A 21,605-nucleotide genomic window follows, 5' to 3' on the forward strand; every position below is an offset into this window, starting at 1 on the left:
TGTATGGATGTGAGAGTTGGACTATAAAGAAAGCTGAGCACCAAAGAATTGATGCTTTTGAACTGTGGTGTTGGAGAAGACTCTTGAGAGTCCCTTGGACTACAAGGAGATCCAGCCAGTCCATCCTAAAGGAAATCAGTCCTGAATATTCATTTGAAGGACTGATGCTGAAGCTCCAATACGTTGCACACCTGATATGAAAAGGTGACTCATTGGAAAAGACCCTGATGCTGGGAAAGATAGAAGGCAGGAGGAGAAGGTGAAGACAGAGGATGAGATGGTCGGATGGCATCACTGACTCAGTGGACATGAGTTTGAACAAGCTCTGGGAGTTGGTGATGGACAGGGAAGCCTGGCGTGCTGCAGTCCATGGAGTTGCAAAAAGTTGGACATGACTGAGCGACTGAACTGAACTGAACTGAGGGATGATGGTAATTCAATCTCTGGGAAACATAGGGTAGTTGGAAAGAAGCAAATGGATTAAAGAGATACTAAAGAGATACTTGAAAGTCCTTGGCGATTGTTTGCATGTGAAGGTGGGAGAAGGGACAAGTCAAGGGTGATATCCAAATTTTTGGCCTGGACAGCTGAATGGACAGTGATCCCATTTCCTTGAACTCATAGCATATAACCCATATATAAGAGCATAGGTTCTAGCAGCATTGCGGAACATGAGAGATGGTGGCGTACACAGTGAAAGAGGGTGACCTATGAAAGAATCCACCATGGAGCCGGCGCAATCAGTACTGGGTGGCACAGACTTCTCAACATTAGTGCAGAGAGGCTAGTAATCAGACTATATTAGCACAGGGTTGTAGGGAAAAATGGTCCTCATCCTCAGATTTCCTTTGTTCTGAGAATACCTGCTGGCCCCTTAGCCTCCAGGGCGCTCCCTGGCAGGAGGGGAGTGCACCTTGTTTCTCAAGAAGTTGGCCTGATGCTCTTTATGCCCCAAGACATGATATACCTGTGTTTTATAGAGCTCTGCTATTCCAGGGAGTTTTAAAATCACATCCTGTTATATCAGGAGGGACTTCAGATGCCATCTAGTTTGGCTGTTCACGGAGGATATTTCACAAGTAGATGTGATAATACTGAATTATGTATATTGTAAGGACACCATTTCTGACTCACATCATTTTTGCTTCCAGCTCCAAGTAAGATTGTTTTCACCCTAGTTTTTGTGCCAATAAGAGCATAACTCTCCCCAGCCTCACTACCCTCCTATTTCTGTATCTTGTTACTTCCGTAAGATTTCGGCATTTTTTTTTTCAGTGGCAACAAACTGATAAGAATATTATTTGTGTGTTTTTTACATATACATGTGTTGTTTTACATGTATATGTGTGTATATGTGTTTTTGCATATAAATGTGTATATATATATGATATGTGTGTGTTTTAGAAATATGTGTGTATAATATATGTTTTACATATATGTGTGTATATATATTATGTTGGGCTGTGTGTGTTTTACATATATATGTGTATATATATTATATATTAATATGTTCCTGTGTGTATGTGTTAGTCACTCAGTCGTGTCCGACTCTCTGCGATCCCATGGACTGTAGTAGCCTGCCTAGCTCCTCTATCCATGGGAATTCTCCAGGCAAGAATAGTGGAGTGGGTTGCCATTTCCTTCTCCAAGGGATCTTCCCAACCTAGGGATTGAACCCGGGTCTCCTGCATTACAGGCAGATTCTTTACCATCTGAGCCACCAGGGAAGCCATGTATTAATATATGTGTCATATTTCCATGTTTTATCATGAGAAACTCCTGCCTAAGTTCGACATTTCATGTACCCTCTGTAGATTCCATTAGAGTTGTTTTTTTTCTAGAATAGGAAAGGACCCCACATTCTCTGAACTGGCCCCTAACTGGCTCATAACCTGAGGGGAGGCATATCTGCTGCCTAGAATCAAGCTGGGGGAAGTTTCTGTCTTTTTTAAAATGAAGTGCTTTGTTCATATCAAGGGAGTTTTATAATAAATAATTGATAAAGTAAATGTTTTTCTTTCAGTGATATAACTTTTTTTAAGAATGTAGGGCTTTTAATTTGCTTAAAAGATGAGCCTTAATTGTATTATTTGCTGATAAGATTTACTAACCCCTTTATGTCTCAGTTCCCACACCTGTGAAATGAGGCAGTTAGCACAGAAATGATTGTTTATTTTGATACTTGTGGTTTTAAGATTTTGTTCTAATTTTCCAAATAAAGTCCCAAATGAGCATTTATGGTTGATTGTAAATGAAGTAGTCTTATTCTTTCCTGGGACACAATGTATATGTGGAAAAAATAAGTTTTGGACTTTAGAAATTTAAATTTCATTGTCTGATCACCTTTAGAAGATCTCTGAGTATTTTATAAATATGAAAATTTTTATATGAAGTCAGAAGATACATCATGAATTTATATTGCACAACTATTTTAATATTTGATAAAGAAACATATGCTCAGCAAAATTGTAGAATGAATTTTTAAGTTAAAAAATAAGAAATGGTGCTCATAAGACCCACATATATTAAATAACAAATTAATTCAGTTTATAATTTGTGATAAGGTTCCTAGAAGAGTAGCTAAGAGAATGCTATAGACAGTATGTATATGTGGATGTCAGGAAGACCTTTGATAATTGGACATTGTATTCTCATCATCAAGAGGAACTGTGGGCAGGATTATAGAATAGTCAGGAGATTCACCAGTAACTGAATGTTTCAGGCTTGATGTCAACCTAGCAAGAATCTCAGGACTTCCAGAGGACTCTGTGCTTGGTCTGTATTTCCCCAGCAAAGTAGCAATGACTTAGAGAAGATGGGAAAAAACATTACTTACAGATGTCAAAATATGCAGGTAGCAAAAAGAGAGAAGAATTGCTAATATGTTAGGTAGGAGGTTCCAGACTCAAACAGCTTTCAACAGAATAGGTCTGCCAAAGCGAACAAGAACAGCACTTTATAAGAACAGATGTAGTCATTAGGTTTCAACGAAACACACACACGTTGCAGTTATACAACCAAAGAGATTAGGAACATCTTAAAACAACACATGTTGGGGGGTAGGGGGAAAAGAAGAAGAAAGGGTTTTTATGGACCAGAAGTGCAGTTGTGTCGAGGACATCATGTTGTGTAATTGTCCCAAAGTGGAGTGTAGTCATAGACATGTTTATTGAATGTGAAGGATCTAGACTTAGGAAACTGTCCTGTATTCTGTGGACACAAGGACTTTCACAGTGGCACTATAAAGCCAGATCTGGAGCTCACATTTTGAGACGAATATTGTCAGTGTAGTGAGCACCTACTGGAGGGTGACTGGGGTTTGGAAGGATCCAGAACAGATGAAGGAATTGGAATTGTCACCAAAGAAGATAAGAAATGAGGACACAATGAAAAGGAATTACATTTTAGAAGTTTGAAAGTTAAGATAGGATCAAGGGGTAGAAATTACAGAAGGAATATTTTAACTCATTATCAGATGAATTTCCTAAAAATGAGAGCCTTTCTCCAGGGGAGCCAGCTGCCGAGTGATGTGAGGGAACTTCCTCCTGCTGGAGGTGCTGGGTAACTGAGAGATGATTCTTCATGTATGGTGCTATCCAGGGATTCTTACACAGTGTGGGAGGATGGATGGACAAACTGTAGGAAGGCTTGTGAGTCTCAGAGTCTATGACTCTATAAAAAATGTTTTATTGGATTTATTGATAATATTTTTGTGCAAGTATGTATGGGAAGATGACTTGATCTTATTTGAGCTGGGTGCAAGCATTAAATACTTTAGTTGGGTTGGGTGTATATCATCCACATAAAGCAAAAACAATCTTGCCAAAGGCCCCATGCAATGCATCAGCTCTGGCTAGGCTAACTAGAATTGCCAAGAGGATTCATAATAAAATCTTTCTATGGTAAAAACTAGGGACTGTGAAATTGAGGTTCCAGGCTATAGGGACATCATTCTTGTTCATCTTTATTTTCATTTGCTATTGGTTCCTACTTGGTGATCTAAGAGTCAAATTCTACTCAGATAGTATAGAAAGATCTGCATGATATGCTTGTACTTGAACAAATGTCTACATGTATCTTAGAAAGTGAAATGAAAATGTTAGTTGCTCAGTCGTGTCTGACTCTGTGACTCTGTGGACTGTAGCCTGCCAGGCTCCTCTGTCCATGGAATTCTCCAGGCAAGAATGCTGGAGTGGGTTGCCATTTCCTCCCTTAGGGGATTTTAATTCACTCATTTGATCACTCGCTCATTAATAAATATTAAGTGCCTGCTTTATGTCAGGCACTCTGCTAAGAACTGGGAATGCCAAAGTAAGTTGGCTGAATGTAGTTCTCATCCCTTGAGGTATGTACGGTCTAGTAGAGAAAACAGGCACGAAGATGAAAAATATCTGCAGCATCACCAGTGCTATAATAGAGATGTGCTAAATGGATAGGGCTCTGCAGGCTACTTCTGCCCCTCAGGTCTTCTCACTTAGTTATTCCTATGTTCTAAAAGGCTGTTAAAAAACATAATGAAAAAATTAAAGACTAAGTGTCTTGATAAAAATCATTATCCCAGTGGGATGACTTAGGAAACAACAACTAATTTTTGCATCTTAAGTAATTGGTTTCTTAGTATGTTCCCACCTCTTCCCACTCTGGAGTCTGATTCTGAGCATCTTTAAACCTGGAGAGCAGGGTCAGCAGCAAGAATGGCTAACACATTATGTCTAACTCAGTGCTGAGCACTGATCTAGATACTTTATGTATGATCAGTTATGTAGCCCTTACAGCAACCCCAGGAGGTGGGCATCCTTGTTATCTCCATGTTACAGATCAGGTATAACTGACGTATAGGTAGGTTAAACAGGTTAAATAAAAATAGCCTAAGGGTACCCCAAAGCAAGTGTAAGTTAGGGGTTTGAACCCAGTAGTTTGGCCCTAGTAGACAAGCTATTACAATTCTCTGCCATGTTGCTCCTCTGACCAATGCTGTTGTATTAATAGGTTTTTCAAATATCAAATCACAAAAGCCTTTTCCTCGAGAAAGAATAAGAGATGCTGATCAGGATGATGACTTTGTGCTCCATGTTGTACTGAAGAAACTTAAGTCCATTCTCCCAATTGGGCCTCACCAACCCCACAAGGGGAATTTTATTGTCTATTTTGTAGATGAGAAAACAAGGTTTAGCAAGTTTAAGAAAATTACTCAAGTTTACCTAACTAGTAAATCCTTCAGTATATGAATATCGTTAAGTAAAAAGATCAAATTAGTCATTGTACCCAGTAATAAACACACATTTGCTTCAGGAAAATATTGGGTTGGCCAAAAAAGTTCATTTGGGGTTTTCCATATCTTCTAGAAGAACCCAAACAAACTTTGGCCAACCCAATAAAAAGGTATATGTTGAAAGAGGAAGTGTTTAATATTTTCCAGTGGGTGGGGGCTAAAGGATAAGAAGATAAGCTTTCTGCTATTTGAGTATCACGATGTCTTTAGTTCCACAATTTGAGTGAGACAGTATCTCAGACTTTATTTATTTGCCCTTTATTGAACTTAGGGTGTTTGATGTACCCAATATCCTGTACCAGGGTAAATAGATAGTCTCTAGAACAAAGACAGACTCCTTAAACTTTGAATGACCTTTCTCAGCATCCATATCTATGTGATTTGGATGTTTTTTCTTCCCTGATTAACAATTTACAAATTATTTATTGTTGTTTACATATTTGACTTACTAATCTTACTTGATTACTAGAATAGTAAAGCTAATGTTTTGAACAGAGGGTTCTTTCAAACTATGATGTAATGTGACTTAAATGTGTTTGATTAACCCAAATATAGCTTCCCTGGTGGCTCAGACAGTAAAGAATCCACCTGCAAGGCAGGAGAACTGGTTGGGAAGATCCCCTGGAGGAGGGCATGGCAACCCACTCCAGTATTCTTGCCTGGAGAATCCCTATGGACAGAAGAGTATGACAGGCTACAGGCCATGGGGTTGCAAAGAGTTGGACACGACTGAGCAATTAAGCACACAACCCAAATGTGGAAACACATGGACTATAAGATAAGCCGCAGACTCCTCTGTTCTAGATTATAATAAATCATCTCAAATGAGAAGAGGAGTCCTTGGCCTCCCAGGTACCTATGATAACATGGTTTATAACATGGGAGAAGAATGCACTGGGAGCTCTACCATTTTGCTGCTATTATTGCACCAAGGGACAGTGCCTCATCTCAAAGCTGTTTGGTACATTTACATGTCATGTGTGTGCTCAGTGGGTTAGGAGCATGTCAGCTTTCCTTTCCTGCTTTCTTGAAAATTGAGTAACTACTAAACATCCAGCCCCCACCCCCCATTAGGTGTCAGGAATCCAAGGTGAATATGGCAGCACCTCTGCCCTTCAGGTGCTCTCAATCCAGCTGGCCAGATGAAGGGATAATCCACTAACAGTGTCTGATTCAATGATCCATATGTGGAGAGCCTATGGGAACATGGGATGGGGATCACTTGACCCAGCCTGGGAGGAGTGTCTGGGGAGAGCTGCACACAGGAGGAAAAAAAGGAACCAGCTTCGAAAGAGTAAGAAGAACCCAAGGCCATGAAGTTAGCAACAGAAGAATGTGGGTGAAGCATGGCGCCAAAACTGGTTTCCCTCCTTCCCTCCTCCCTCTGGCCTACCCTCTGGATTGTGTGTGTGTGTTTGTAATTAACTAGAATGCCATCGTGTTTATTTGGATTGAGGAAATAAAATTACCAAGACGTCTGGATACTTAATACCTGGCAAATCCAATTACCATCAGAGGTTGCTTTTTGCACAGAATCAGAACAAAAGCGATATCCCAGCCATGAAAAAGGCTGACATTGACCAAGAACTTTCTCCCTTGAAATTGTATATGGCCACTCTAGACATCCCTGGCTCTGATGACATTCTTTCTCCTGAGATGTTATTGCCTTCAGTCAGATTTCAGGAGAGGTGTTGCAGGTCTGGGGACTATAATATCTCTTTAGGACTTAACTAAAAGAACAACCTTTTTCCTCTTGTTTCCAGGTTCTTACAGAATGTTTTACTGGCATCTCCTTGCACTACTTGTAGTGTCCATTGTTTCTTTCACACTTATCTGTTACATGTATTCTATTTATGTCCTCCAACCTTACTTTGCTTTCTTCTCCTTTCATCCTCATCATATACTTAACTACATACTCCCTCATATTCCTTCTGTCAGGCTTTGGAAGTTTGTTCAATGCAAACTAAACGTATTTCCAAATTATGGTTTTTTTTCCCTCTTTTTCTGATTACATAGTATGTTCACTAGGGTATTAACCAGATTGTGCTTTACCAGTAACTTTCTTTTTCTTAAATATGAACCTGACTGAAAATGGCTTTTATTAAGTTCCTGTAAGCCTATACAGTTCACCATTATCAAACTACATATCACAGGAGTCTACAGAGTATATTCGAATTGAAGATTTTTCCTTTCCTGTGGGAAGATCCCTAAGTGGGATGTAAGCAGATTTGGTCTTCAAACTTTAAGACCTGGGTTTGTCTAGCACTTTGTACATTTACCCTGAGCATGAGACTCCCTTGGGACATTGGTTAAACATTCAGATTCTGTCCAATTGGGATGATTTGCAATTAGTAAATGAGTTAACCAACCAGTCAACAAATAAACAAGATAATTGCAGAGAGTGACACAAGGAAATCCAACAGAATAATATTTGAGGAAATGACTGGGCTGGGTGCTGCTTTATATGGCACAAAGGAAGAGCTCACCAAAGGGTATGCTGGAGCTGAACTCAGAGAAGGAGCCAGTGAAATCAGGAACTGGGAAAGAGCTTGTGTGTCTCACTTTATTTACCTGTGCCCTGGGTGGTTAGCACTGTTGTTGGCATCTCTTGTGGCTCAGTGAATTTTTGTTAGATAATGCATGCAGTCCTGAGATAGCAGTGCTTATACCCAGATTCTGAACAATGGAATCAAATAAATGCTGTTTAAGTCTGCAGGGGTCTCTAAGTCAGGTTTAGAGCATTTAGAACTTGAATGTTTAACAAATGTCCCAAGGGAGTCTCATGCTCAGGGTAAATGTGCAAAGTGCTGGACAAACCCGGGTCTTAAAGTTTGATGACCAAATCTGCTTACATCCCACTTAGGGATCTCCCCACAGAAAAGGAAAAATCTTCAATTTGAATATACTGTGTAGGCTCCTGTGATATGTAGTTTGATAATGGTGAACTGTATAGGCTTACAGGAACTTAATGTGGGGTTATTATCACAAGTAGGATACAAGCAGAATTCCTGAAGAAATAGAGAAAATGAAGAAAAGTGGATAAAGGAGAGCATCTGGGATGAATAGGACATGGTTGGGGGAGGGGGAGAGAGAGGATGGTAGTAGAGCAGCTAAGGAGTTGAGGGGGGAAAAAAAAAAACAAACTAGAAAAGAAGGTCATCTTTGCACCCCTGGCATCACTGTACTGCTGTCCACCAGGGAAGCCCCTAAAGAAAATTAGAAAAGAAGGCCATCTTTGCACCTCTGGCATCACTATACTGCTAGTTAATAGGTTGATCAGTAATTATTGCCATCTTCTTGGGATTTGAGCAGTGTGCTCTGACTAGCATAGCATTGCTTTCTATTTTGTAAAGTAAACTAAAAAAAAAAAATCTTTGGAAAACAAAGATGGTGTCACATTATGGTGGTGGTTTAGTCACTAAAGCAAATTACGGTAAATACCAATTCCAGCTAGCTTAGGACAAGTTAGATGTGATCAGAAGTAGTAGGTAGAAAATATTTTGACAGAATCTGAATGGCACTCAAATTCATATAGCTGCCAAGTTAAAACTATAGATGTTTGTCACTTGGATTTATTTTTACCCACTTGGTCACAGAAAGCATAACACATGCAAAATGAGTTATTGGGGAAGCTAGCAACTTAAGAACTATCAGGGTGTATTTACAGCTGACTCTCTCCACATCGGTGTGTGGAGAAGGAAGCTGTAGGTGAAACCCAGAATTATCCAATGTAAGAGCCAGAAGGAAACTTCCAGGTCATTCTAGTCCCCCTTTAATATACAGAGGAAGAACCTCGGGGGAGAGACATAGAATGACCTTTTTCAAAGCCTACTCTAGTCCAGGGCCTGGATTTGAATCAAGATCCCTTCTTCATTTAACAAGCTTCTGTTAAGTACCCATTGAGTGTACCATGCATGGCAAAGCACTGGGTATCACAAGCTGAAGAAGATATAAACAGGATCTCCCCTGAGGATGTCATTCTAGCAGGGCAGCCAAAATAGGACAGAGTGTAATAAAGTGTGTGTGTGTGTATGCACGCAGGTGTGAGTGTACAATAGCAACTGAAGCTCTCTACCAGATGTGTTTCTAAACTGAGAAAGCACAGCAGGGGAAGTATCTGACCCCATCTGGGCAGTCAGAATGAACATTTTTGGAGTGTTTTCTGTGTTAGACACTCTCCGCCCATTATCTCATTAAATCTCACAAAAATCCTGTCCAGTCAGTATCTTTCATGCTCATTCCATAGCTAAGAAGTGCAGAGAGGCTCAGGAAAATGAACTGATGTCCCTGTGGGCATAAACCAGGATTTCAGCTCTGGGACTGCCTGATCTTAAGCCCTTTTTACTGTAATAGGGATAAGTAGACTCATTTCAAGGGCAAATTCCAGCTGATTGCTAGAGGCTGAGCACTGTGCTGTGAAGGAGTCCAGGAAGTGTCTAGGTTCAGAAGCACATGGTGTGATAGGTTAATGATGGCGGCCATTGGGCTTCCCAGATGGCGCTAGTGGTAAAGAGCCTACCTGCCAGTGCAGAAGACATAAGAAATGTGAGTTTGACCCCTGGGTTGTGAAGATCCCCTGGAGGAGGCCATGGAAACCCACTCCAGAATTCTTTCCTAGAGGATTCCATGGACAGAGGAGCTTGGCGGGCTACAGTCCATAGGGTCGCAAAGAGTCTGGACATGATTGAAGTGACTTAGCGCTCATGGGTGTAGAATGGAACGGGTAGCCCTGAGTCAGGACTTTGTACTTCCTGAGCTATACCATGCTCTCACTGTTCCAGGCCCAACTCTGAGTCACATCTTCCAGCTCCTAACACATCCTGTTCCCTTCCTCTGAGCTCAGGATAGTATTTTGTGCCACTGAGATGTCTAGAATCTTGTCTCCTAATCAGGTCAGCTCCCCTGTGCAGTGTCCCATGCTGTTTGTGTGTGTGTGTGTGTGTGTGTGTGTGTGTATGCACTCAGTCATGGCCAACTCTTTGTGACCCCATGGACTGTAGCCCACCAGGCTCCTCTGTCCATGTAAGAATACTGGAGTGGGTTGCCATTTCCTCCTCCAGGGAATCTTCTCAAACCAGGGATCAAACTCGTGTCTCTCATATCTCCTGCATTAGCAGTAACTCTTTTCAAAATTTTCAGCCCCATCAAAGATATCCCTTTTGCAATGCCCCACAACCTTGCTGTGTGCTAATGGCAGCTTATGTGTTATATAAATTATTACATGCCTACAGTTTTGTATGTTTGTATGTATAGTTATAATGGCTGCTGCTGCTGCTGCTAAGTCGCTTCAGTCGTGTCCAACTCTGTGCGACCCCATAGACGGCAGCCCACCAGGCTCCCCCGTCCCTGGGATTCTCCAGGCAAGAACACTGGAGTGGGTTGCCATTTCCTTCTCCAATGCATGAAAGTGAAAAGTGAAAGTGAAGTCGCTCAGTCGTGTCCGACTCTTAGTGACCCCATGGACTGCAGCCTTCCAGGCTCCTCCGTCCATGGGGTTTTCCAGGCAAGAGTACTGGAGTGGGGTGCCAGTGCCTTCTCCGAGGTATAATAATGGCAGTCCTTCCTAATTCAAAGGCGTGACTCCAGCAGAAAGAAGTTCAGATCCTGGGGCAGGCTAGCTGGGATGTGTCAGGGTTTAAGATTACACCAGGCAAACAGCTGCTGTCAGTACACACAGCTGACCTCACACCTTTTCTTAGATGCTGGAGAGCCCTTGTTATAGTAGTTACAGAGGTGCTGAGATATGCAGGCCCCTCCATATGATGCTTAAAGAGGAATCTGGAGGTGGAGATGGTGTTCTCTTACTGCTGCAGTTTATAATTTCCAGCTGTCTCTCTGAGTTAGACACTAGAATTAGGTTTAGGCTGTGGTTCTAGCTGGTATGCCTCTGCTTTAAATTTTATCTCCTAACCTCTTGGCACCAAAGAATTTCAATTTTCCAAAGCTGGCCACAAATTTGAAACAAGTGTCTAAAACCAGTTGTTAGAGTCAAAAGGCCCAGCAGTAGTAACAGTCGTGTTAAATGAATCATTTGTGGAATGCTTAACTGCTCATCATCTGTTTGAAGTGTCTCAGTGCTTTCTTGTTTTCTGCAGTAAAAATAAGTCAGGTTTACTAAAGGTATATATTTTCATTCCTTTCACATATGTGACAATCTATTTTCTGAATTATTGGAGTTCTAAAACACTGTGGGTAAACGAGTATAAATTTGAATGCAAACCACATCTGGAGGTGTTACTTTTAAATTATTAATAAATTCCTTAGTGTCATAAGAGCATTTTCACTTGAATATTCCATTAACATGTAACTTACGCATTGTGATACTTCTAACCAAGAACATCTATTGATTTAAAATTTTTTACTTTTAAAATTCTTTTCAAATAAGAAGAGAGCTTCCTGTGGATGAGGCTCCCAACCTGATTTTTATGTAGAGTTGTAATTTTCTATTTTAGTAAATCAGACAGTCCTGTGGCTTAGTAGGTTAGCATTATTGCTAGTACCCTGCTGTTTTTTTCCTGGACTAAAAACAAAGAATAACAGAGTGAACATATCTAAAATATATCCTCTTATTTGATGAAATGAGTAGCCCATGTGCCAAAGTGAAACTGTTCTGTGTGAGTGATTTATTGTTATGGATGTTTTATTTGTGTGCCACTCACATGTGAAGGTTTCTTTTTAATTGTATGTGTCAATTTTTAAACAGATGAAAATAAGGCGTACTAGACAGAATAGAAAACTATGAGTACTAAAGAACAGGATTATAAAAAAACTTGAGGCAAGTCTGGATCCTCTACATATCTTGTCTGTCACCCAGACCCCAAGAACTATCTTAAATACATTCCAGTGAGGGGCTTTCTCCCAGATGGACTGGTATTCTTCTTTCCTATGATATAATGGGAAGAGAAGAGATATAATATGTATCTCTTCTTTCCCGTAATGCAGTGATGAGGTATTAACCGGAGTATTGTTTGAGATATTTTGAAACCTTCCAAATAAGGTAGGTGGTGGTTATAGATTATTTCAAGATAATATTGACTAGAGAATTGGAAAGATCTTTGATTTCACTTGCCACCAATATTTTCAGTTGTAATTTTATTTTCCAAAGTGTTAAACATTCCTTAATTTGATGTTTCTGATTACCTTAAATTGCAGTCATTAGATATCATTTCAGCTAGTATCTGATTCACTGTACTTTAGAAAGTTACATGAAACTCATGATACTAGTTTCTTAGTATAGCACTGAAACTAGTTGAATTACTGGAGGAAGGCTCATTTGTAGTCTAATTGGACTATTAGTGAGTCTCTTATTAAACAGATACTGAAAGAAAAGAAAACATCATTAAAATAAAAAAATTATTGCAGGAGCTTCCCTGGTGATCCAGTGGTTAGGAATCTTCCTTCCAGTGCAGGGGACATAGGTTTGATCCCTGGTCAGGGAACTAAGGTCTCACATGCCAGCAAGGTAAGCCTGCAAGCTGATGAAGACTCAGCACAGCTATAAAAAAAGATAAACAAATGCTTCTCATCAACATAACTGACCTGTCATGTGGCACTAGAAGGAAGTTATATTCGTTATCCAAATGTAATCACCTGGAAGCCGTTCACTCTTAGTAGCTGGCGCATGGCATGCAGTTGCCTAGTAAGTATTTATTAATGAAAGAACAGCTTCAATTCCACCTACTGCTGATGACTCCCAAGGCAACATTAAAATTGGGAGCGCTCATTATTCTGACCCATGTTTCTGGCTGCTTTCTCCTCTTGTATACCTGGAGGAGCCACAGATAGTCCAAGTTCCCAGTGCCTAAAACTGAACCACCATCTCTTCCTTCTAAACCTGTCCTTACTCTCTCTCCCACTTGGTTATCAGAATCACATGCTGCCCAAGCACCGTGGAATCTTTCCTTTCCCTCCCTTCCTGCTGCTGCTGCTGCTGCTAAGTCACTTTGGTTGTGTCCGACTCTGTGCGACCCCACAGACGGCAGCCCACCAGGCTCCCCTGTCCCTGGGATTTTCCAGGCAAGAGTACTGGAGTGGGGTGCCATTGCCTTCTCTGCCTGCCTTCCTAGATCTAGTTATTTATACATCAAATCTTACAGGTTTTTCTTCTTACCACCTCCTAACCTGGTTACATCTCTCCATCTCCATCACCAATGTTTTTTCAAATCCTTAAACTTTTCACCTGAATTTCAGCTGGTCTTCAGGGGTGTCTCCCTGCCAGATCAGTGGTTCTTATACTTTACAGTACTAAAGCATTTCCCAGGGAGCTGTTTAAAACTGGAAATGCCCAGATCATACCTTCATCAGGTTCTCATTTGGTAGGTGTGGGTGGGACCCAGAAATCTGAATTTCAAGCCAGCATCCCAGGTGATTCTGATGTGTACCACCATTCCATCCTGAGCACTCAGATATAGCTTTGCTCTAAAATATAAGACTTATCCATGCTACTGATTAAAAATATTCAAAGAACTACCATTCTACAGCAGTGGTTTTCAAACTGTGGTTATTGAGGTTCCCAGGGGTTCCTCAAGGGTTCCTCAATGTGTGTATGTGTAAGACATGGTGGTGGGGGGCACATTGTATGGTGAAGGGTAAATTCTCTATGAAGATCCTTATTCAACTACCCCCATCCCATCTCTTTCTTTAGTCACAGCAGCTCTCATTTTGAAGTTTAACAAGAGATTTCCTTTGGGAAGTAACCCTCTACATTTTTAAAAAATAATGAAGTAGATTTCAATTTAAAAAAAAATCAGGACCTCACAGTGAGGTCCTGTACATTCTCTATCATGACCCAAAACATAAAAATATTTTTCTGTGTATCTGAAACAAGTTTGATGAAACATACCCTTACTATATTTGATATGTCCTGATGTTTTTCTGTTCTATTTTATTTTTTAGAAAATTGCTGGTTTCAGCCTATTAAATGATTTCACAAGCCACTGATGAGTTGCAACTGAGCCAGAAAAACCTCAGCTCTAACCTTTCTCAATAGGTTTTCTTTATGAAATGTGGAACATAGAAATATTTTCTTAATCCTCCCATGATGGTCTATGACTCATACCATTCTAGGTGCTTGGAAGAGAGGTTAATTCAGTGTTAATACACTGCATACCTGAGGGCATTCATACTTAATTCTCCTGATGAACTCCTCATTGAGAAATACTTATGGGATGTGATTTACACAATAAATCCAAACTCTTGAGAACTTCCCACGGGCCTTTCCAGGTCTTACCCAAGTTCATCTCTCAGACTTCATCTTACTTCCCTAGTCACCTTCCTGGGTTAAAGCCATCCAAACCTGTTTGGAATTCCCCAAGTGTATCACACTATTCCTCACCCTGGCACAGTCATTCTTGACCTTCAGCACTCTGTTCAACTGAGTGTCATTTCACCCGACACCTTCTTTGACAGGAGTCAGAACCATCCATCCTGGTTCCCTGCCTGTCAGTGCCTGAAGGGCAGGGCATTATACTGCTTGCATCAGAAATGCTAGCGCTTATTCATTACCTGGCCTTGTGGTTGTTAATAAACTTCAGTTACATTCAATGGACATGTCTTCTCTGCTACTTGAGTGTGGGGCTCTATACTTCATTCTGAGGATACAGACAGGTATGAGGCATAGCCTGCATGCTTGGGAAGTTTATAATGGACCTGAACAATGGGACCTATGTATTGAAAACTACTTCAGTATAGTACAATGCTCAAGAATTTGCATGGAGGAATCAGGCTGGTGTTCAAATTCTGACTCTTCTATTCATTGGCTTCTGACTAAACCATTGAGCCATTCTGAAGTTCAGATTCATCAAGTATGAGACTGAAAATAAGAGTAGCAACCTCACAGGGCCATGAGATTTAAACAATGGGTATATGTAAAGCTTTAAGCACACTGCCTAGCCCAGAGGTCTTGGGAGATGCTAGAGTGGAACTAAGCAGGTGATATGCCCAGTGCCACGTGGATGTTGTAGGTGGGAAGTGTCACAGGAATTGAGAGAAGAGAATGGTCACTGTGGGTTGGACAAATGGGAGAGGTCCTGTGGAGGAGGCAGAATAGGAGCTAAGCTTGGAATGAAAAGTAGACCTTAGATTAGGAGCCAGGAAGGCATTCTTGGCAGGGTGAACCAGAGAGCGAGCTAAGGCCAGCAGAAGATGGGGTATGCCTTGCCTGTAGACTAGTTTTCATGATTGTGTTTATACATTTCTTTTATGTATAAGATCTGTTCAAACATTTTTCCAAATAAAAGCTGAAGGTATTGATCTAAAGGTGATTCTTTTTTTGTTTTAAAGAATTCTACCTCCTTTCCATGTCTTTTGGCCAAATCTATATAGAGTCTACAATTTTGCTGACAAGGTCAGCTTGATGAAACCTTATTGGTCACCATACAGAAGTGATTTGTGAAACTGGTCATGCATTGTAACCACCCAGGAAACTTCTTCTACAGATTTCCTCATCTGACCACAGAGAGTCTGGCCATTGGGTCTGATATAGGACCAGAGGATATGCATTAGTAAAAAGCTCCCTTGGGAATTTGATGGGCAACCAGCTTTGGGAATTGCTATCTTGGAGAATTTGTCTTAATCAGTTTTTAGCCATACTGTCTGATAATGATGTCTGGGAAACCAACAAGTCGAATTTCTTTGGATTGCGTGGGGAGTTGAAACTCATAGTTTGTAGATAGCAGTTTTCTACTTGGAAAACAGTTCAGAAGCCACTTAACCCTCTCTCTCTCTCATTTGGGGAAAATCCCTTTCCTTTGTACATCTCAGGATGATCTGGGCAAAGAAAATACTCAGGCCAAGGGAGGCTCTCTGTCTGTTGGACAACAAATTCCTCTCAAAAATAGCTTTATTTTCTTTAAAAAAAAATTTATGTTCAAATTCTGCTTTTTGATACTTTTCCATTTGGTTCAGGGTGACCTTCAAGCTAAGTTGTGCTTCTTTTTAATGTAATGACCCTTCAGGTATTTGGGGACAGTTAATATAATCTTGTTTTCCTTTGCCTTTTCTTCTCCAAGAAAAATGTACCTGATTGCTTCCATTTCCCAGATAGATACCTTTAAATCTGCTTCTATTTGTTAATGCCTAATTTAGGGGGAAAAAAAATCCAGTCTTGACATATGTCTCTTGGTAAGCCTTGCTTATTCCTAGCTGTTTGTTCTGAGCATTGAGTTTAAATACTCAAAAAACACTCATCTTAGTTTTTTCTTCTAGAATTTATTGGAAATTCATAAGGGGCTGACTGATATATATTTGCTAGGATGCACCATCTGGCCCTCTTTTAAGAACTGGGACAGTTGCCCATTTGTATGCTTCTGACATCTCCCACATTCTTCAAGAATTCTCCAAGAAGACAGATTCCCAAGGCCAGAACCATTCCTGGCATTTTCTTCTCCTTTTAAATATTTTTGAGGGACCTCATATCTGCTGCTGCTGACACACAGTAAAAAACCCCTAACAAATGAACTGTTAAGATAAGCTGCGCCTCCACTCTGTGGTGTGTTTAGAAGGAGAGCCTGGCCGCTGGGTGGAGGAGTCATGGAGCTGCGGTTTCCCAGGGTCCCTGCTTGGAGTGTAATCGTCACCTCAAATGGCACCACTGAAGCACCATCTCTGGATCAGCAGCCCAGTGTGTTTGGGCTGTTCTGTCAGAGCCTTGCCTTTTGTTGTTCTTGGAAACAGTGTAATAAAAAGGTCAGCAGATTTTTTTTTTTTTTTTTCTTGGCTCTTCATACCCCAATGGCCAGCCTATATTTTTGCTGAAATTCTTTCTCCTTTCCTCCCTCCCCTTCCTCTTCTTTCTTTCCTTCTTCATCTTTCTTGCTTCCTTCCTTCTTTCCTTCCTTCCTTTGCCACAAAATCTTTCTGTTAGCAAACCAAAGAATGACGTAGTTGTGATATATGCAGCTTTAGGGAGAAGGCAATGACACCCCACTCCAGTACTCTTGCCTGGAAAATCCCACCAGAGGAGCCTGGTGTGCTGCAGTCCATGGGGTCGCTAGGAGTCGGACACGACTGAGAGACTTCACTTTCACTTTTCACTTTCATGCATTGGAGAAGGAAATGGCAACCCACTCCAGTGTTCTTGCCTGGAGAATCCCAGGGATGGGGGAGCCTGTGGGCTGCCGTCTATGGGGTCGCACAGAGTCGGACACGACTGACGTGACTTAGCAGCAGAGTTAGATATGACATTCTATGAACAGGACTTTAAAAGTCAAAAGTACTCTCTCCTCTTCCCCATTACTTATTTTAGAAATAAGATCCTTTGTACTCACTTCTGAGCCTAGCACATGAACAGGAGCACAGGCTCTGGGGCCAGGCTGCCTGAGTTCAAATCCTGGCCCTTCCACTTATCAGCTGCATGGCTTTGAGCAGATTACCAATTTATCCATGGTTCATTTTTCTCAGATTTAAAATGAGGGTACTCAGACAGTACCTAGACAGTATCGACTCAGACGGTAAAGAATCCGCCTGCAACGAGGGAGACCTGGATTAGATTCCTGGCTTGGGAAGATGCCCTGGAGGAGGACATGCCAACTCATTCTCCTATTCTTGCCTGGAGAATCCCCATGGACAGACGACCCTGGTGGGCTACAGTCCATGGGGTCACAAAGACACGACTGAGTGACTAAGCACAGCACACAGCACTGTGTGTGTGTGTGTGTGTGTGTGTGTGTGTGTGTGTGTAGTAGTACCTATTTCCAAGGGTTGCTATGAGGATTAAATGGTTAATTCATATAAAATGGTTACAACAGTGCCTAGTATATAATCATTGCCCAAAGAAAAGTGTTTCAGTGTTGATTGAATGAAATATTTTATGAAGTTCAATGCAAAAGAAAAATGTGTATGAATTACCACATTATGACAAACATATCTGAAGATTTATTTAGAGTGTTAAGGTCCCCTGATTAATCCAAACTAGAGTTTTATGCTGAGGAAAAAAGCTTCAATGAATTTTAAAAATTCCATTTTAAAAACAATCTTTAGAAAAACATATTGGCAATTTACTTTTATCCCTTTTTTGATGTTTGTATATGAAATAGATCATTCAAACAAAATTATATGATATGTGTACGGTTTAAAGAATAATACTTAAAAGAATTAAAAAAATTAAAACACCTGTGTACTTGCTACCCAATGCAATAGATCATTATCAATGTCTTTAGAACCTCCTTTGTACACTATCCTGGTGGGCCCCTCTCTCCTGTAGAAGTAACCATATCATAAATCTCATGTTAATCATCTTGGCTTTCTTCATGGGTTTTACCACATATGGTTGTAATGTTAGACATCGAATTATTTCAATTGGCTTTTTTAACTATACAGTTAACATTGATTTTAATTGTTAGGATATCATTGACCCTTGAACAAAAGATGTTTGAATTGAGCAGGTTCATTTATGTGAAGATTTTTTTCAGGAAATACATTCTACAGTACTACATGATCTGATCTGAGGTTGTGTCTACAGATGTGGAATCATAGCTGCAAGGGCCAAATGTAGCTATATATGGATTTTCGACTGTGCAGGGGTCAGCACCCCTAACCCCCGTGTTGTTCAAGGGTCAACAAATTTGGATTCATTTCCAGTACCTTATTTTTCTCTTTATCCCTACTTTTCTATGTTTGCCACCTTTCTTTTGTGTTGAGACCCTTTTTTCCTTTGCTTGCATCCTTCCCCTTCCATTAGTTTGGAGGTTATATACACTATTAAAGTTTGACAAGGAGCTTCTCTGGTGGCTAAGTGGTAAAGAATCTGCCTATCAATGCAGGAGACACAAGTTCAATCACTGATCCAGGAAGATCCTACATGCTGTGGACCAACTAAACCCATGTGCCACAACTTCTGAGTCTGTGCTCTAGAGCCCAGGAGCCAAAACTGCAGAAGCCCTTTTGTCCTAGAGCCTGTGCTGCACAAGAGAAGCTGCCACGATGAGAAACCCACACACCCCAACTAAAGAGTAGCCCCTATTCACTGCAACTAGAGTGAAGCCCTCACAGCAACAAACATCTAGCACAGTCAAAAATAAAAAATAAGTAAATATTAAAAAAAACTTTGATATGTATATTTAACTAAGTATGAAGTTTACCAATATTTCCTCCTACCCATTCACACAAAACCCTTGGAAACTCCCTCTGGAATTTCTCTGGAATTCTGCAGTTTTACACAGAAAGGACACGTCAAATCAAAGTTGGTAGCTACAGCTTTTGATGCCTGCTTTCTTTAGTTCTTCCCTGTTGACAACACAGTAATCCTGTCTCAGAAACAGCAGAGAGAGCAGAAGTGTTATTGTTCTAGGAAATACAGACCATTGGAGCTAGACGGGGCCTTTTTCAAACTTTCTGACTAATCCCAACAGTCAGAAATATCTTACTTTATGCCCAATGCATGCATAAATGTAGTATATAAAAGTGAAACAAAAATTGCATGAAACAGTATTTCCCTTGGTCTGTGTAATATACTCTGAGCTGTTTCATTCCATTGCATTTTATTCTTTCATTAAAAAAAAAAAAAAAACTTTTCCAAACACATTAATTTGATTGCATACCCACTAAGGTGCCCCAACTCACAGATTGAAAAACCCACAACTTTCCACAGATCCTCAATTTACAGTTTAGAAAGATGAAGCCCAGACTCATAACACCGATCTCCCAGAGTTGTACAGTAAGTGAAGAATTTGGACCCAAATCTCTGATGTTTTAACTCCAAGGTCACTTCTTTCTTCATATATGTCAGCCAACCCCCAAATAATAGAGGATGGAGAGGAAAGGGAGCCACTGGAGAGGTGTAGTTATGAAATGGGAAGTGAAACCCCCTGAGAACTCCGGCACATCTTTTGTCAGATGTCTCTCACAAAGCATCTCATGATAACCACTGCTGAGTGAACCCAGTGCAGTGTTAGACTCCACTTTTCATTACCTCTGACCTTCCCAATTACTTCCTAAGTCAAGATCATTATCTTTATTAAATGAGGGGATGAAGAAGGCTCAGAGAGGTGATTTGCCTTATTAGTAGCTCATAAGGTGAGGAGCTGGGCCTAGCTGTCTGACCCCAAAACTCATGGAGTTTCACGGCCTCAGACTTCCTCTTTATAATTCTTGACTCGACTTGCTTATCATTATATCTCTCAGAACAAAGATAAAGCACTAAGAAGAATACTGTCCAGGTCTGAATCTAACCAAGAGGAGTAACTAGTTAGTGATACAGTTCACAGACTTGCTTGTCCATTCTCTCTCCCCCATTAGCTCCCAGAGCGCATGGGCCTCACCTCATTCACCTTCTAGCACAGTTCTTGGCACATTGAAAGCTCACAGTGACTATTTGTTGAATGCATAAGTAAGGGCATTAAGAAATGATAAGGACTTTTGGAAAAAGAAATCACACCCCAAGATGGAGGTAGGTCCCATAGTGGCCAAGTGCACAGCCTGTGAAGGAAGATTGCCTAGGTTCAAAATTCAATGTCACCTACAAGCTGTTTTCTCATAAGCAAGTTACTGAATTTCTCTTGTACCTCAGTTTCCTGAGGATGATCATGATGTCTGCTTTCATAGTGTGGTTCTATGAGTTAATAAAGGGAAGCATTCATGTATTAGCTGTCATTGTTATCTGATGTTATGCTGACTAAGTAGGGAAATAATGAACCTGTGTCTCATATCTCAGGAAGAATAAATCAGAAAGTTCTGAAGTAAGCTAAATTGGTCAGATGGATAGAGACTCAGAAGAGGCCCTCCTTCACGTGCAGTTGGTGCTAAAATTGTGCTAAATAAATGTGTTAATAAAAGCACATCTCTATCTCATCATGAAAGAGAAAAACTTATTTCTGACACAAATGTCTATCTCAACTTAGACCAGTTGATTAAGCAGATGGCCTGTGAATGTTAAAAAGAACTTTGTGCCTACTCAGCTTAAACATGGTTTTGTTAAGAATATAGTTTTTGAGCAAGTGACTTGATTAAAAGACTAGGAGATACCTATGTATGCAGTGTGTCTTATTAAGGACAGCACTTGGAAAGTCTGAGTTGGAGAACAGCAGAGTGCAGGGTTCCCCACATACACTATGTGTGTGAGGCTTCCCCCACATAGACTCTGGAATTGGGCCTCAATTTTCTCACCTGAAGAATGTGGATAATGACAGCACAGCCTTCTAGTGTGATTCGGAGAACACATGGAAATAAGGTCTGTGTTGTGCTCAATATGTAAGAGATAAGTGTAAGCCTCTAACTAAGGTACCTGGGTAAGCAGATGGGAAGGTGAAGTGGCATGTGGTTTATAGTCTGCTTCTAACAAGCCCAGGTCTCAAATGCTTAGAGGAAGTCTGGAAGTTTGTTTTGCAGTTGTCAAAAC

At 40.6% G+C, this 21,605-nt stretch overlaps 1 protein-coding gene across 2 annotated transcripts in view; it reads left to right on the forward strand.

Moving 5' to 3' along the window:
- The window catches only part of LPAR3 (lysophosphatidic acid receptor 3), an 84,578-nt gene that overhangs the window by 60,114 nt on the left and 2,859 nt on the right, over positions 1-21,605 (forward strand). The gene's annotated exons all lie outside the window — the stretch shown is intronic.

This window comes from Bos mutus, chromosome 3 (assembly GCF_027580195.1).
Source record: "Bos mutus isolate GX-2022 chromosome 3, NWIPB_WYAK_1.1, whole genome shotgun sequence".
Taxonomy (NCBI): Eukaryota; Metazoa; Chordata; class Mammalia; order Artiodactyla; family Bovidae; genus Bos; species Bos mutus.